Below are 16,898 nucleotides of genomic sequence, written 5' to 3'. Positions count from 1 at the left end.
TGGAACAAGCAGGCACTTACTCTCCCTGATGACAGAGCTGTTGAAAAAGCCTCTCAGAGGGAGAGGGGTGTACCTATAACCCTCTGACACCAGTCTTATGCACACCAATTATCTCTGGCTCTTTGAGTGACTCATTTCAAGTGTCTGGCTGCCCGACTAAGTGCTATCACATTTAGATTTGCTAAACAGCACATATACACAGTTTTATTTATTAGATGTCAATACCAATGGTAAATGATGACACTGAACTTAACAACCTTGTGTAGATGGAGCTTAAAACCCACACTGGTGCCATGTAATGTCTCAGCAGAGACCTACAGCCCTTTTATTTACCGTAACTACTCCTAATGCTACTACTGCGACAGCACAGCCCCTGCTACTGCACCACTACTGTTGCTGCTGCTCTCACTGCTGAAGCACCAGCCACTGCTGTCATTACTAATGATGCCACGGCTACAGCTGCTGCTTATGCTACTCTTAATGCTACGAATGTTACTACAACTACTTGCTAATGCTGCTAAAACTCCTCCTGCTGCTACTGCTGCTGCTAAATCAATCATTATAATTACATGGAAATCAAACGTGATTTAAGGTCGATAAAGCAGCACATTTCTTGGCGACTGAACAAGACGTAAAAAAAAAAAAAAAAAACACTGACATATTGTCACTTTATAAAGTTGATATGGTGAAGTTGTTGTTCATAAACTAGTTGCTAACTTTGTCTGCTGTTTGGTGCTGGGCAGGGAGTGCACAGTGGGTTAATTAGAGCTTTTTTCCACTGATAATAGCTGCTGCTGGAGATGAATTGATGAGAGTTAAGAATAGACAAAAACAATGAGATGAGAGTTGCTGAAATGCCACGCATAACAGAGAGCAACTGCAGAGTTGAGCAATACTGTTTGTCACGACACCTACCCTGTTCATATTACAATATTTTGATCCATTTATACCAAAAAACTCTGATTAGTGTTGCTTTAAGTCTGCTACTGCAAAATTTCGACCTGTTAACAATACAAAAGAAAATTGCTTCAAGTATTTTGCAAAATTGATGTTTGTTTTTCTTGATTCTTGTGCTTTATTCTTTCTTGTGTTAGGATATAAATGCTAATTTTTATAAAGTTCCTGAAGATGATTTGTATTATTAAAAAGCAGAAATATTCTTCATTTGCTTACAGACCCTAAAGAAAATGAGTTTGATAAGCTGGAGTGTATCACTGCTGCTGCTACTTCTGCAGCTGTGCTTGCTGCTTCTAGTGCAACTTCCATTACCTTTACATCATTATCATCATTATCTTAATTATAATCACCATCATTTTACAGCACCATTCTTAAGGACCCCGGTGAGGAAAAAAAAAAAAGAGTAAGCTTTTTGGATTACTAAACCTCACCCCAAGGAGATGATGCTTTCAAAAAGAAAAAATGCTTACTGCAAATCTGCAACACTAAACAGCCCCAAAAATCCTTTCTGTAAACATACTGTGAAATGTTGATGACTCATGCTGCTCTTGGGGCAAAACATATTAATTAACAAGTCTTAGCAAGTTTGAAAAGCTGTCCTGGGGACGACTTGAACTCTGAGGTAAAAGCCACTTGTCAGACGTCGTGCTTTGATTTGTTTCCTGGGTCTTTTTTTTTTTCTTCCACGGATCAGCAAAGTGCTTTCAAATGAAAGCCGAGCTTGTGAATGAAGAATTAACTCCAGAGAACATGTGGATTCTTAAATGGCACCGTAATCTCATGACTCCGGTCGATCATGTCATCATGAGCAATTCATATAATAATCGTTTGATGGTGTGGTATGTTCCAAAGTCTGCAAATTGTACTGTCAAGAGACGACAAAGGATAAAACCCTTTTCTCTGGATGGTTAAAAGCTGCTGAAGCGCTGACGTGTCTGTGTCATGCTCAGTGATCCAATAGGAGCGGACCTCTGCAGCCTTAATGCAGCCTGACCCGAGGTTGTTGTAAGATGACCTGCCACTAATAACTCCGGCTGGATTAAAACCTCATTAGGCCTCATCAGCATTCCTCACAAGTAAAGCACACAACAGCGGACACCCAAGACCTTGTCAAAAACCTGCTGTTGTGACATGTCCCTTCATAATCCACCCAAAACACAGGAACAATGTATCCTTTCTCAGCGGAGTCGGCCGGTCAAAGGGACGATTGTGTTTTCTCTCCCGAGTCACAACAAGCAGTTTGTGCAGCTTAACTCCGTCCAATTTGGCTGCTTTCTCTGCCCCCGTCCAGACGGTGTCCTTGAAATATGGACCTTTCTCATTCCCGCTTCTAATTCTGGTCTGGGTTTTATGGGCACTAAGTGATGCTTCTTGTCTGTGTTTACTGCTTTAATCTGACATTTGCTTTCATGCCCTGCAGATGCATTTTTCTACCCTGCATGTGCATATAGTGACACTGATATTTACAGAATAGACATATAAAGTAAAGTTTCAGTGACTAATAGCGAAACATTGCAACTTATTTTACACTTTTGGATGGTGGGTCGAGGTGGGCGGGGCTTGCACGTAATGTTTTGAAAATTCACTGGAAATGTAACTAGCTGTGACACAACACGCTGCCTTGAACATAAATCTCCTACAGCACTTTTTCAGATCATCAATAAGAAAGAAAAGGACCCACATGCTGTTTTTAAGAAAGCGGTAAGAAAACGAAAACATAATGATTCATGGTGATGCAATCCAAATCCATCTCTTTGCCTTTTTCTGTATCGCTTGCAACCACAGACAAAACATACTGAAGATCTGCTTTTTTTCTGCCTTTAACTATTCAACAAATATTCAAAATGTCTTAATCTAAGAAGGAGGATTACATGTTGTGATCTTATTCTATTACAATACATCACTATGACGTGAAAGGGGAAGGCTCCAGTTATTTGAAATTGAACATCCATAAAGTTGAGGGACTAACAAGAGAGCCGTTAAACTGGATGCAGCAGAGGCAGAGAAATCCTGACTTTTAGTCCCTTGTATGGCAAACGCTTCAAAGACACTGGATTCTGCCTTTCCCATGATGCAACTCAGCGGTATGTTTGGTTAGATGAGTGGGACCAGGTGTCTCAAACTGCTGACCTAATGACCAGTCGAAGCCTTTTGAATATCCTGAGATCCTTCAGATATCCTCACTTTCAGTCCCTATTTTGGGGCAAGCTCCAAAACCGCTGGATCATACAATTCCCAAAATGCAACATGTCTGAAACTACCAATCTCAGACCAGATCTAACCTTTTAGATATCCTGACTTTTGGTCCCTAGTACAGTTCAAGCCCCAAACATGCTGGATCTTACACCTACCTTGATGCAAGCTGTCGGTCAAACCAGGGTCTTAACCCGCCAGCCTGAGCAGGCTGAGTTTGATCAACCCTGTGCTAATTTAAAAAAAGAATATATGGCTCTGGCTGAGGACGGCAGCGCTCTTCACTCATGATTGAAGTGGCAGCAGTGATATTGCCTGAGACAGAGAGCCGGCAGGCAGCATGATGAGCTACTTTCCCACACAGCTTCTCCTCTTTCCAGAGTGTGACGCAGGCTCAGGCACCAGATCTGCCCCATTTACCCCCCTTTGGCCCACAGCTGCAGTAGCAATGACTCAGCCCAACCCCGGCCTAGCCCAGCCCATCCCTGCCCCTCCTTCACTCCCTTACCACCGCCACGGGTGACAGCGAGAGCCGTGGCCCTTGTGTTTCCACTGAGATCATGAGATCAGTGAACGGTATTAGCGGACGCGGTGTTCCAGTTCGGCTAAAAGGTGCTCATTCCACGAAGGTGATTTTCAGAAAGGAAACTCAGTCACTCTCCATTTCTCTGGGCTGTGAATGTAGACCGGAGTTGTGCATTATTCTAGAAAAACCCTGCTCCTCTGGCTCCCCCCCCCCCCCGCGGAGGCACTGTGGTGACAAGCCATTAATGACTGACTTGACATCACGCGGAGCAGACCCAGTCAGCCGCTCTCAGACAGCGTACCTGTGGGGCTTAACACGGCGGAAAACTGTATAATTGTCATGCCGCTCTTAAAGAGACTGGAAAGGCATTTGTGCATTCATTTTTCAATATTAGAAAATGTGTTAGTGACCCTGAAAAGCTCCTCCTTTAAAGCTAACTGATCCAGAAGCCAGTCACCGGCGTGCTCTGCATTTGAATATCTTATGAATACATTAGACGGTGCGTTTTTTAATATCCTCTTCTTTCACTCAGCCGGCTGATTCAACTCTGAGGCAGAAAAAAAAAAAAACAGCAGAGCGGAGGTAGTTCATTACATAAGCGTCTTTTTCTCTGCCTCTGTGCTCGCCTCATGGACCGTACCGATGCTATAAACTCATATATTAATTACTGCTGTTTTCAAGATGTGCTTGTGTGTCTTAACGCCAACAGCACTATCTGTGTCGACGTGCACGGGATCGTTGGTGTTTAACAGTGTTTTAAAGGTTTTTAATCTTTTTTAATTTGAACAGGAAATGTCAAATGTCTCCTTTAGGAAAAAAAAAAAAAAATTCCTTTGGGCTCAATGTGGGCACAGAAAACAAACGCAAAGCACGTCTGACTTACAGTGTCAAAAGGTGGAAATGAAAAATGTTTGACAAAGGAAACAGTGCAGACATTTGGACATTTTAGAGCAGCAACTGACACTATGTGCTGAGTAAAAGCACATTTGACACATTATGAAGAGTTCTTTCATCAGCTTAAAGCTGTGCTGCTCTTTTTTGCAAAAATCAATAATAAAGGTCTCATATTTTAAACTTTTCCGGTATTAGAAGTGTTGATCCATGAGAAGATATATAAACTTTTTTTGTAGTTCTACATCTCCTCTCTCAGGCTTCTCTCTGGAGCTCTAGTAACAACAGGTCGGTGAGCCAATCAGAAGAGAGGAGGCTAACGATGGAAATCTACCTTAAACATACTTAAAATGCTGCTTTACCAGCCGGCTCTGCTCCTCATTACATCAAATATTTTACACTCTGACTTCTGTTGATGCTTTTGACATGCTGTGTAGGTCTATTCAGTTTCCTCTTTCATCGCTGCAGCTGAGCTGAATATTTATAGTTCAGGGGGAGACTCAGGTTATTAGACTGAAGTCTTTTTAACACATTATCTACAGCAGCCTGTGAAGAAAAAAAGGACTGCCGACAGTTTGGTCCCGGGCGTGGTTGACGCTAACAAGGTATGACATAATCAGGATTACTTCTACTTGATGTTGTGACTCTCATAACAGAGCAGAGAGTGGCTTATGTTAAATGTTGGCAGCTCAGGAGAAACGTACGTTTAAGGGGCGGCCTACGCACAGTACCCTAAAAATGTCCGCCATACAGCAATCGGTGAAAAATACTGACTTTAAATGTGAAACTGCTTTATTCAGTGATATAAACGGCCATGATCACCTGGTCTGTTTGTTGCGGAGAGGACCACTAACACTGAAGGAATCCAAACCAGGAGAAGCTTACGGCAATGGCGGTGAAGACAACAACCAACATCACCCAATGCCGTCTTTTGTTATTGTTTTGATTGAGAAACCCCTATTGGCACAAGTTACATACTATGCATTTGAAGGTGCACTCCAGCTATTATTATTGGATTATTATCCAAGCCTGAAGACATCGTCAGGAGTTATTTTCTCAGACTTGAAAAGACTTGACAAAGCTCCTCTAGAGCCACGGAGGACTAGTAAACTGACTTTCATGTGTATAGTTGGTGGAATTCCCCTTTAAGGTCAAGGCTAGGCAGCTTAGTAAAGTTAAATGAAAAACCACTTTGGATGACATTAAAAGACTTCACTCATTCTCAAAAAAAATGCGTTGCATGAGCTGAGGATTTTACAGTGGTTCATTGGATTTCGCTGGTGGGATCAAGATCAAGCATTGAACAACTTCCACTCGGTTTCATGCCACCACGGATAGCATCTTTTTATTTTTAAATTTTAAATAACCTTTTAGCCCGTTTTAGCCTGTTTTGGTTTTCTCGCCTACAAACCACTTTCTGGAAGGAAGTCCGGTGGCCCGTGTTGTCTGTTTGCAGCGTGTTTGTGTATTTGAGTGTATAGCAAGTATTTGCAGCACATGTTGTCAAATGGATTGTGTTTTCTGAATGTGTTTGTGTTTTGTCTATTTGTATGTGTTTTCTTAAGTTGAGCTCTCAGGGCCACTGTAAGAACAGTTGTGATAAACCCACAACTTCATTCTGCTCCCCTCCCTTTTAAAACCAAACTCAGATCCTTGAAGGACTTTATATCATCCCATCTGATCAATATAATTCGCTTACAAGATCTCCGTTACAAAGACCATGTGGATTTTTTGGTGTCAGGACGCAGCAAAAAAGCTGCAGCGTATCTTCCCATCAAAGCGGTGGCGGCATCATCTCTGGAACAGTTTGATAGTCCGACGATGCCAATTCACCGCTAACGCTTCAGGTGGAGGTGCATGAAATACCCTTGAACCAACTGTGTTTGAAAATAGAGTTTTAAAGAGCCTGGCAGAGGACAGGGTGCTCGCTGCATAACAATGCCGGTCTAGGCGGGGACACCTTTAGTGACCATGCAGGGAGGTCAAAGGCGCCTCTGCTTGAAAGCAATTAGCCGGGGCCTGATTTGAAGGAGACCTAGGCTGGGATCTTTCATGTTCTATAGGGCTGACAGCTTCAGAGGTGATGGGATGATTATTAATACATATCAGATGCTTTCACCGCTGACAGCTCAACACAGCCATCAAATTTCCCCCCTCATTATTTTTGCAGTTCAAGGACCCCACTATCATATATTCACATCGACTCTGCGGATCAACAGAGAGGTATCAAATCCAATTCTCTTTTCCTCAGAGCTTTTCTTTTTTTTTTTCTTAAGTGCAACAGTGAGGTCTGATGAAATGTGCTTATCAGATGACGGTGGATGTTCGGCCAAAGAGGAAGCGCGTTAGATGTCAATAAGAGTTTCTACAGTTAAAAGAACCCCCCTCTTGAATTCTCCCAGTGCTCAAGCAGGTAAATGTTTTGTTTTTTTTGTTCCTCCCAGAGTGCATCACCCACACTTAACAGCTTAAGTACAGCCCCTGTGCTCCACTGCGAAGCCCAGAATCAGAATCACAGCGGAAGGTCAGCAAAGGGAAAATTGCATTCATGCTACACTGACACGCACACGTGAGGCACACTGTGCATGATTGCGCCTCCAATTCTTCCCGACGGTGAGCTCATTTTAACCTGCAGCGGAGTTTCCCGTGGCCCGCACGCTCGCATGTTCATATCAAAAATGCCATTTGCTGGTTGTAACAGATGCAGAAATCAGTGGTCAGCTTTGTTACATAATTGTTAAGCCAGCAGGGACCCCGCTTATTGAAGAAGCACTTAGCTTTCCTGTGTCAGTATCCAAATTAGGGAGCAGGGCTGGCAGCCTATCATCAGTGGCTCTCAGCACAATCCCTGATTTCTTCAAGTCAGCTAGAATTGGGTCTGCAATAGCCATATTTATTTTCCCTCATGTAGGGCATGAATAGAGTCATTTCGACTCCATTGTACCGTGGCCTGAATTTACATAATCATACGCCGGTAATGGTGAAATGATGGCTCTGTTCACACTGGGCACTAAAACACATCTTGGGGTGATCCTGTCACAAATGGACAGGTCTACACACCGGGGGGAGGCGACACCAGGCTGATTCACCTTTACAGAAAACAGACAAACAATATTCAGTCTCTCAGTTGTAATGCTGTGTATGTCAGAGTCCTGAGTGTGAGACTGATATTGATTACTGATAGATCTGACAGCAAAATGTCAGCTATATTCATCTTTTATATAAACACAAATATGTTTGATATAACATTTGTTTTTAAAGATTCTTCTTTAATCAGTTAATTATCTTATTTATCTATCTGATTATCTTAATGATTTATTATTACCAGTTAATTTATATTACAATATAGTGACATTTTTGACAGTTCAATTCATAAACAGTTAATGAATAAAATAATACCCATGTGGGTGCAGCAGTTTTTGGCCAGTCTAGGAAAGGCTTTCTTCACATTGATCCAAACACTCTGTACAGGGCTGAGAAATTAACCGCATGAATCAAACAAATTAATCACAATATGATTTTTTTGTTTTGCATATCGTTCAGCCCTAATTCTGTACAACCACTGTTGCTGTAATGAGACACTGAAAGGATAGCTAAAATGCTGTTTGTTGGCACATTTCTATCGCCAAATGGAAATGGTTTCTGTTGCTCAGCCAACGAAGAATGGGGCCCTCTAGTGGCGAGGATGGTGTAAAATATACTTCCAGTGATAAAGTGAAGAGAAAATTTTCAAAAATGCATAAAGGCTGATTGTTATCCGACACAGGGCGGCCATACTCCCCCCGTTTTACCTCATAGGGATAATCTCACTGGACTCATTCTGATTCTGCAGCTCAAACCAACTTCTGAGGCGTTCATGTGACGCCGCGGCAATCCTCTCCTCCAGCTTTACTGCCAGTTCAAATCATGTATGTTTCCTCTTTTCACAGTTTTGCCACCACAGATAAAATAAAATATGAGCAGTGAAGCAAATCAAGTCTGTTGAGCCGTATTTTAATAACGCTAGGTGTGAAGTGTAATTTCCTCCGGTGTCTCGCAGAAGAACCAGGTCGTGTTTGTTAAAAAAAAAAAGGTCAAAATGATTAGCGGGACAGATGGGAAACAGCAGTATGATTCACAGAACAATCACATGGAACATAAACTACATGTGTACTGCAGCTTGATTGTGCCCCCCCCCCCCCATGTATTCACCACAGACGTAAAACAGAGCCTCTTGATTTAAAATCCTTAACCGTCCACATTAAGAAACATGGGGCCCAGTTGTTTGTAATGAACGTCCCAGGCTGCCAAATAAGAACATTTGTTGACTTACTCTGGCAATCATAATTATTGTGACAATACACAGCAGGCCAGCATGTGTGTGTGTGTGTGTGTGTGTGTGTATGTGTGTGCACGGGGGGATGTAATGCAATGTGATGTGAGGTGGCGTGGTGGGATGGAGCGAAACGCTTTGAGATGCAGACTAGTTTTCAGGGAGGTCGCTGGAAATAAATGACAGGGTCAAAAACAGAGGAAAAAGCTCCGCGAGTTTGTAAATAAACCTCGGTTTTTGTTCACAGTCCATTTTCATCTGAACCCACTTAATCAGGGTAAATCCCCACAAGAAGTGCCTGGCTGCATGATGTACAACCTGATATCCTCGTGCTTAATTGCTGAATTTCCTGAATTCATTGCCCAGGCAGCTTGATGAAGTCATAAAAATACGCCATGCTTGTCCAAATCCCCCCTTTTTTTCTGCTGGTGAGCTGTGTTATAATGATGCTATCTAACTCCGGCACTGTCAGTGAGAATACATTGTGAAACAAACAGGCACAAGCCAGATGAGAAATGAAAGCACTGGTACTTGTTATAATGTACATGCTTGGCTTTGCTTATCCGCCGCCTCACTGACCTTTTTTCTCCCCCCACTACAAGCAGCTGCGAGGCACGTCTTTTCAAATACACGACCGGGCTAAGCATAGAGATATGCGTGTGCATACACAGCGGCTTTATCGTTTATCTTAATAAAACAAAGACCACGGAGTGAAAAGACACAGAGCCGATTACGGCGAGGAGCAGGCGCGGTCGACGCTGGATATTTACAGGGGCCGCTAAGCAGCCAAATGGCCTTCCAACCTCTTTGCTTCCTTTAAATGTCAAAGCGCAGCCTGAGGGCCCTGCGCTCCAATCTGAAAGCGTGATTGGACGTATGAGCACCACGGGGGGATTGATAAGTGATACAATTCACAAAAATGCACTGTGCCGCAGACCGATGGTGCACACCTGGTCACAATCCGGAGGCACTGCTATTATTTGGAGGTTTCACCCGCTATAGTCGCATTTATCTGCTGCTTCACACAGAGGCAGCTGCTCCTGACGCTGCTTTCACTCCCTTATCACCAGCGAATAAATCTAAATGTTTTGGCATTCAACGTGAAAAATATTAAAATTTTCAAATTAAAAGCCACCGCTGCCGTTTTGCAGGATGTGGGGGACATATGATCGCTGAGGGCTGGCATCATAAACATCCATTTATTATAGAAATACCTCTGTCATCAGGAAGATGATCATATTAATCAGTGCTCATATGCTCTTTAATCACAGTCTTGGACGGGCTCCATCCCAGGGAAATCATATCCAGGGCCCCTCCAGCCGCCTCTGTAATTTTGCACAGAGCAGTCTAGTCCAACACGACGCTGATTGCCAACAGATCTAGGCCAGGCCTGCAGCTCTCCAAGACACCACACCGTTAAATCAGAGTCTAAGACGAGTCCAGCAAGCACCGAAAATGACCCCTGCTCAAAAACTGCCGGCAGACAGCTGCGTAAGGTGCTGAATGTGCTCCCTCGGCGCTGTAGTCTGGGGTTGCTGAGCACCTTGAATCTGTCGACAAGTTCAGATGAAGTGACAGCACGCCAACTTTGGTTATTTCAGCAGCCGTGGCTGCTGTTTTTCAGATTTCATTTTCCAAGAGGACAGAAAGCAATCTGCCGCACATCAAGTGGGAGGAAGCAGCAAAGAGTGCAAACACACCTCATTCCAGAGGGTCTCACCCTCATCAAAGTGAAATCTCATTTCGACATGACAACAAGCAAAAACAACCGACCTCCACTGACCCTTCAGGTCAAACCAGAACCAACCAGGCAACCTGGACAACTGCCCCAAAAGCCCCAGGACCACTGTGATCATCTGATGGTGCAAATAATAAAGGGCCATATGCACCATATGTAATCTGGGGTCCCATTCTTCTAGAAGGGTCGAGATACTTTTCTTAAGACCTTTATATTTAATTCAATTCAATTCAATTTCATTTGTACAGCACCAAATCCTAACACGCATTATCTCAAGTCACTTTACAGAGAATTATAGAGAGAAACCCAACAATGAGAACTTTTCATAACAGCGGATGGACCAAACTCCAAGATAAGAGTATTGATCGATGTGTGGAGCTCCAGGCTAAAGATGGCACAGTGTAAATGCAGAACTGAAACAATGAGTCATTTAACTGATCATTTAATAAAGAAAACCCATTGCTTTATAAATATGTATACTTCTTAGTCATCTATGGTTATAGACCGTAGACCTCTGAGAGGCTCACAGCCTCCTCTCTTCTGATTGGCTCACCAACCTGTTGTCACCAGAGCTCCAGAGAGAAGCCTGAGAGAAGAGATGTGAAACTACACTGAGATGGTTCTTGGTTCCACAAATATATCTTCTAATGGATCAACACTTCAAATAAAACACAGATATATGTTAAATTTGTGCTCTGGTATGTTGTGTTGTGTCATTTTTACTGTTTTCACGAGTAATCAAGAAAATGACCATCAGGTTACCAATACTGTTTGTGTTGTACTGCATTAGTCTTGACTGGGAGGAAGGGGGACTGGGATAATCAGGCCCTGGGTGCACGGTTTTATGGTTGCCATGCACAATCTAACACAGAATATATATGACGGTGTCAGACAGTATGGAATAAGATTATTTTAACAGCCTTAAAGATACTTCAGGGGAAAGGGGAGAGCGACGTCTCCTCATGGCCTTGTGATTCTGACGTCTCTATTTTAAAAAATACCTCATGCTGAAAGGTGTTCATGCTTAGTCACCTTCACGCCGGCAGTTGTAAGGTAAACGCTCTGATGCCTCTGTTTTTGTTTTTCAAATAACCACACTGATCCAATAAATGACAGTGATAATGACCTTACAGGGAAAGTACGGGACTCATTTTAATGGGCACTTGGGTTTGAATCAATCGCCTGCATCTGCAGGACGTTAAGAGCGGTGCAGAGCCGGAGTGAAAGAGCACCTGGTGATAAGGGATAAGACCGGAACGCCCAGTCAACTCAGCAGCAGCCCTGTAATCAAGGGGACGGCCTGATGCCGGCAGCCGCTTTCGTGATGAGTAACCCCAAGGCCAGACACTCCAGACAGGCCTCCAGCCAGACGGCATGTGGAAGGGGGAACAAAAAAAAAGAAAAATTGCACAAAAGCCTACTTAGTGGCTTGACTGTAGTTGCAGGGATTGGCTTTTTTTTTGTGTGTGTGTGTGTGTGTGTGTGTGTGTGTGTCTGTCATCAGCAGTGAACTCTTCTATCGCTCATCTGTCTGCTATGAGCTCACTTGATGTCTTCTTTATGCACAGACAAAAAGCAAATGACAGGACGTGAAGGGAACCAGACAGCAGCGCACAAACGCTCGCGACTGGGTGTGTCGCTTCACACTCCACGGAAAAAAACAAAAACACACACACCAGGCGTATTTGTCCTGGAGAGACACTTTGTAGTGGTAAACTCGTGTGTACCGCCGCGTGGAAAGTGTTGATCCTTTAAACGATCGGCCTCCTGAGCCAAATCTTTATAAGACATAACATATTAACATATTCTGTTAACTTATGGAAGCAGCTAACTGATTATGATTAATGACTGCTAAACACAGAGAGAGACAAGCAGTGACTCGATCTCTGTGGCACTTATGGATATTGTGGGATTTAAAAAAAAAAAAAATTAAAAGAAATACATATCAGTCTTCTGGAACAATTTCAGAGATGGTTTGCCACAACTCATTGAGTGTAACAATCTGTTTAGATCAAATTCATAACGATGATTTATTAGCGAGCGTCATGTAAAAGCTGTTCTCAGTGCTAAAAAGCTGTCGAGTCTAACAAGAGTATTCCCAGACTCGTAACCAGCGCAGCCCGCCCTCCGCCGGTTTTCAGCCGGAGCTGCGCTGAGTGATCGGCTGCTCGCGGAGACAAAAGCCAGCTCTCAGGTTGCTCGGCCGAACTCGGCACAGATTGGCTCCCAGCTCCCCTCTCTGCCCTACAAAGGCATATCCTCTGTCCTTTGTCCGACACCTACAGCACGTCTCCCCGCAGTCACCGCTGGCTTCCAGGCCGTAATGGCTGGGCACAGAGTCAGATTCGCTGCATGGAGAGACGCTGCTACACCTGCTAGATAAACCAGAGGGCTCCCAGAGAGAGAGAGAGAGAGAGAGAGCACAACCTAAATCCTCTCTCCGAGTCTTTTTCTGGGGGAAGAGGGCAATGAATGAAGCAAATATGACCTTTGACCTTGGACAGAGGATTGCAGGAGGGCTTGCTGAGGTGGGAGATGTTGCTGTTTGCCACTGCGCTTGTTAAACTGATAATCCCCCTGAAAACATTTGCTATGATTAGAAAAGCTTTTCAAAGTGCCTCGCTTCTACACTACAGTTGATTATAACTAGGTTAAGTGAACAGCTGCTCCACGGGCCCCAAAATTGTGCTCACATGGTACTTTGGGTCACCATTTCAAATAAAATCTTCTTTTATGGCAAAAATACATCTTGACTACGTCTGCAACTAACTGTAACTGACTGATTAATCTATTGATATTCTAGAATAATCGATTCTTCTTTCATTCAACAAAAATGCGAGAAATTGTCCAACACAATATTTTGCTCGGGTCCCTTTAACATTTTTACCTAGCCATGGTTTTCCACCTATATTTTTCAGGCTTCAGCGATATATGATATTACTGCCAAACAAAAAAAAATAGAAAACTATCACATATGGTGGGAAATTACAATATTTCCAACAGTATAGAATATTGCGATATTCAATATTATCAATATCAAATATAGGTCCAAGCCTGTTATTTTGTTGTTGGGGGTCTTATTTTTCACAGACGAACAGAAAAGATGGTCCATATGAGCATCGGAGCATCTTCCAAAACATGTTTTCCTCTGGAGCTGTCATCCTACAAAAACATTCAGTGAATGAGTGACTGGAGAAACCCCACCACAGACGGAGACTGAGGAGGTGCCAGCTCCTCCAGCCACAGACTACGAGAGCAGACTAGAATTCCTCACAGCCGCAAGACTATTTGAGCTCAGGGCTGTGACTTCTGCCTTCTCTCGACTTGACTTTTTCCTCTGCCTGCTGCTCTCTCCACCTGTGCATAAAGCCCACAGCTGACAGCAGAAGTTCACAGCACCTCTCAGAGGGCTGTCAAAAGTCAGGGAAAATGCATGAAATCACTTATTTTAAAAAAGAAAAAAAAAAGGCGGGTGAACAACAGTGAATATCCGGAGATAAATTGCAATATTTCATTTCATTAAGCTAACTGTAGAACTGGACATCCGAGCGAGATAATATAACACTGTAATCTCAGCAGAAATCTGTATTTAAATACACACACCTGCAGCTCCTTTGAATATCTAAGATTCTCTATGATATTATTTGTTTTAGGTGAAAGAAAAGAATGATTTGAGTTGTGTTTGTTCATGGCAGACTGTGTGTGAGTGCTGTGTGAACAAAGCTTCATTCTTCAACGTCTGAGCCCCGGCTCACTATCATTATAATGATGTCATTATTGCAAGATAATTAGCCTTGAAAATGTATCTTGGGAAACAATCTCATAGCTTGTACTTTCTCCTTCGAGCAAAGTGTCTCTGTTTTGCTGCCAACTATATATTGGACTTGATAATGACTCTTTTCTTCTTTTGGCTGGTTACAGAAATTTACTTCACAATATCCAGCGCGATGGCTTCGCCTTAGCGCAGGTAATACGAATAACAGACACTCTAATGAGATGTCAGAGATCATCAGCGAAGCTCGGGGAGAAAATAGCGGTGATATTGAGAAGGACTTCAAAACACTGCTGTGAGCTGAGCAACATAATACACCCAGCATGCTCAAGGTGGCACCTGGTGGCATTAAGCAATCTAGAAAGGCATTTTTTTTTTGTAACAGCTCTATTAGCTGTATAATGTTTTCTCATTTTGGCTGTTTCATGGCTTTGTGGCGAGCTTATGGAGAGAGCTGCTTAAAACGACAGAGGCGAGGAATGGTTACATAAAACTGCGGGCTGAGCAGATGAATCACTTTCCCTACTGGGTAAAGAAGAAGCCTTTGGAAAGTCTTGTACCTTCTTGAAGTCAGCAAACTGATTAAAGTTTGGAGACCGGCCAGACAAGAAAAAAAAAAAAAAAAAGAAGCTCAATCTGTATTTAACTGTTTTTTTTTTCTTTGCTCAGAATCATATTTCTATTTTGTTTGAGATGGAGAAAGAAGCAGGTACGGCACAAAGAGACGCTGTCAAAGTGGGTCTTTACAGAAAAGAAAAAAAAAAGGAATGAAAAGCAATTTCTTAATCTATCCCTGCTGCAAATACCACGCTCTGGTCAAATAAATTCTCAGCCTCCACATGGAAATAATCAGCAGCCAATGCCTTGAACACATTGTGTTGTCTCTTAAAATGCCCACAACTGCCATTAGTCACACTGGGACAATTAAAAAAAAAAAAAAGCTGCCCCAGCCCTTCCTTTGTAAATCTGTCTGAATTGCCTTAATCCTTCACTATTAAACTCAAGAATAGTTGGTGGAACCATTCATATCTATATAGACGGCTGCTCTGCGCAGAGCTGTGTGGATTCAGGCTCAGAAAGAAGCAGCAGGGGGTGGGTGGGTGAGGGACCCGGGAGGGAGAGGGGTGAGGGATGGGGTGTGTGTTGGTAGGGGTGTTTGTGATGCAGATTCTCCACTAGAAGAGGACCACCAGCAGTGTGGAGCACAAACACACACACACACACACACACACACACACACTCATACAGTATGTCGGTTTGTCAGTATATCAGGCAGATTCTGGCCTTGTGGAAGTCACACGTATAATCAGCCGGTCGTCGGGGGTGTCAACCCCCCCCCCGGTGATGTGATGGAGCGAGGTTCAGGATTTCACCCAGCAGACTGCAGAGATGTCAGTGTGCCTCAGCCTGCACGAACAAGCTGATGAAAGACTTTAACTCATACGGGTGTTAATTAGGTCTAGTTCAAAACTTAATACTTTTTTTGCGAAGACTGAAATGTGTCTGTAGCACACAGTACTGCTGTCATGATCTCATTTATTCTTTCATGTAGCCTCATTTATTCTTTCATTTCAGGTGATTCCAGATTCAAATAACAACTAATAGCAATTCTGGGCTGTTTAATTTGGGTTCTGATGCATTTAGCGTCTAAGAAGTTGGGTTTTTTTTTCATAAATGAAGAAACTGCTTTGTAGATAATCAGAATAAGCCAAATTTCAAATAATGCCCAGCTCTGTGTATGGATAAAACTCTCTTTAACCTTCTACTACTGTTGTCTGTTTTTTCTTTGGCCAGGAAATTGCGATGTTATTGAGAATACCTACTAGCTATCTTGCTAAACTTGCAAGCAAGCTATCTTGGGGTTAGATCTCAGAGCTCAGACTGTATGAACTCGCTGAAGTTACTGGCTATGATTATATAAAAAAGTTTCTCTCCTGACGAAGTCCAAATAGCATAACAGCACCGTATGAAACCGGGCCAAAGCAGCTTAAAGTTGTGTACCAAAGCGAGTGACAGAGGGCTTCCCAATTGAGAGATGAAGCCCGACATCCTGATTAAAGCCGGCAAGGTGTCACATCATTGTCAGCCTTTGTGTATTGGCTGCAGGATTTTGCCATTACTGTAATTGGTGATTTCTGTCTGATAGTCAGCGAGGGAAGCGAGGCTTAGGACTTAGTGGGAGGGCCCGTGCGAGAGTTTGCTTTTCAGGGTGCTGAGCTTCTCTCAGACCCCCTTCCCAATTACCCCTGGAACAATGACAGACAGGCGGCTTTTGCCTCATTGTGTCAGGCGTCCGGCATGTTTACTTAGCGTATCTCCAATCCACTTTGTCACCAGTTAATTGGAGAGCGACAAGTTATTCTGATGCAAATGCCAGGCATGTTCGCACAATTTAAAACCAGCTACCTTCAGTTAGCTTGAGGTGACAAAATAACAAAAAAAACCTTATTGACAGTCTGGGGGAGAAGTCTTCCCCTCCTGCAGTACACCATGCTACGCTTTCAGTAGG

General features: G+C 43.1%; 1 protein-coding gene across 1 annotated transcript in view; it reads right to left on the bottom strand.

Annotated features, from left to right (window-relative positions):
- The window catches only part of epha7 (eph receptor A7), a 92,196-nt gene that overhangs the window by 24,309 nt on the left and 50,989 nt on the right, over positions 1-16,898 (bottom strand). The window lies entirely within an intron of this gene.

Source organism: Seriola lalandi, unplaced genomic scaffold, assembly GCF_002814215.2.
Source record: "Seriola lalandi dorsalis isolate HSWRI2012SDOR001 ecotype SW California unplaced genomic scaffold, Sedor1 jcf7180002054544, whole genome shotgun sequence".
In the NCBI taxonomy this organism is placed as follows: domain Eukaryota; kingdom Metazoa; phylum Chordata; class Actinopteri; order Carangiformes; family Carangidae; genus Seriola; species Seriola lalandi.
Note: the sequence above shows the minus strand (reverse complement) of the source record. Positions and strands in the feature narration are given on the sequence as shown.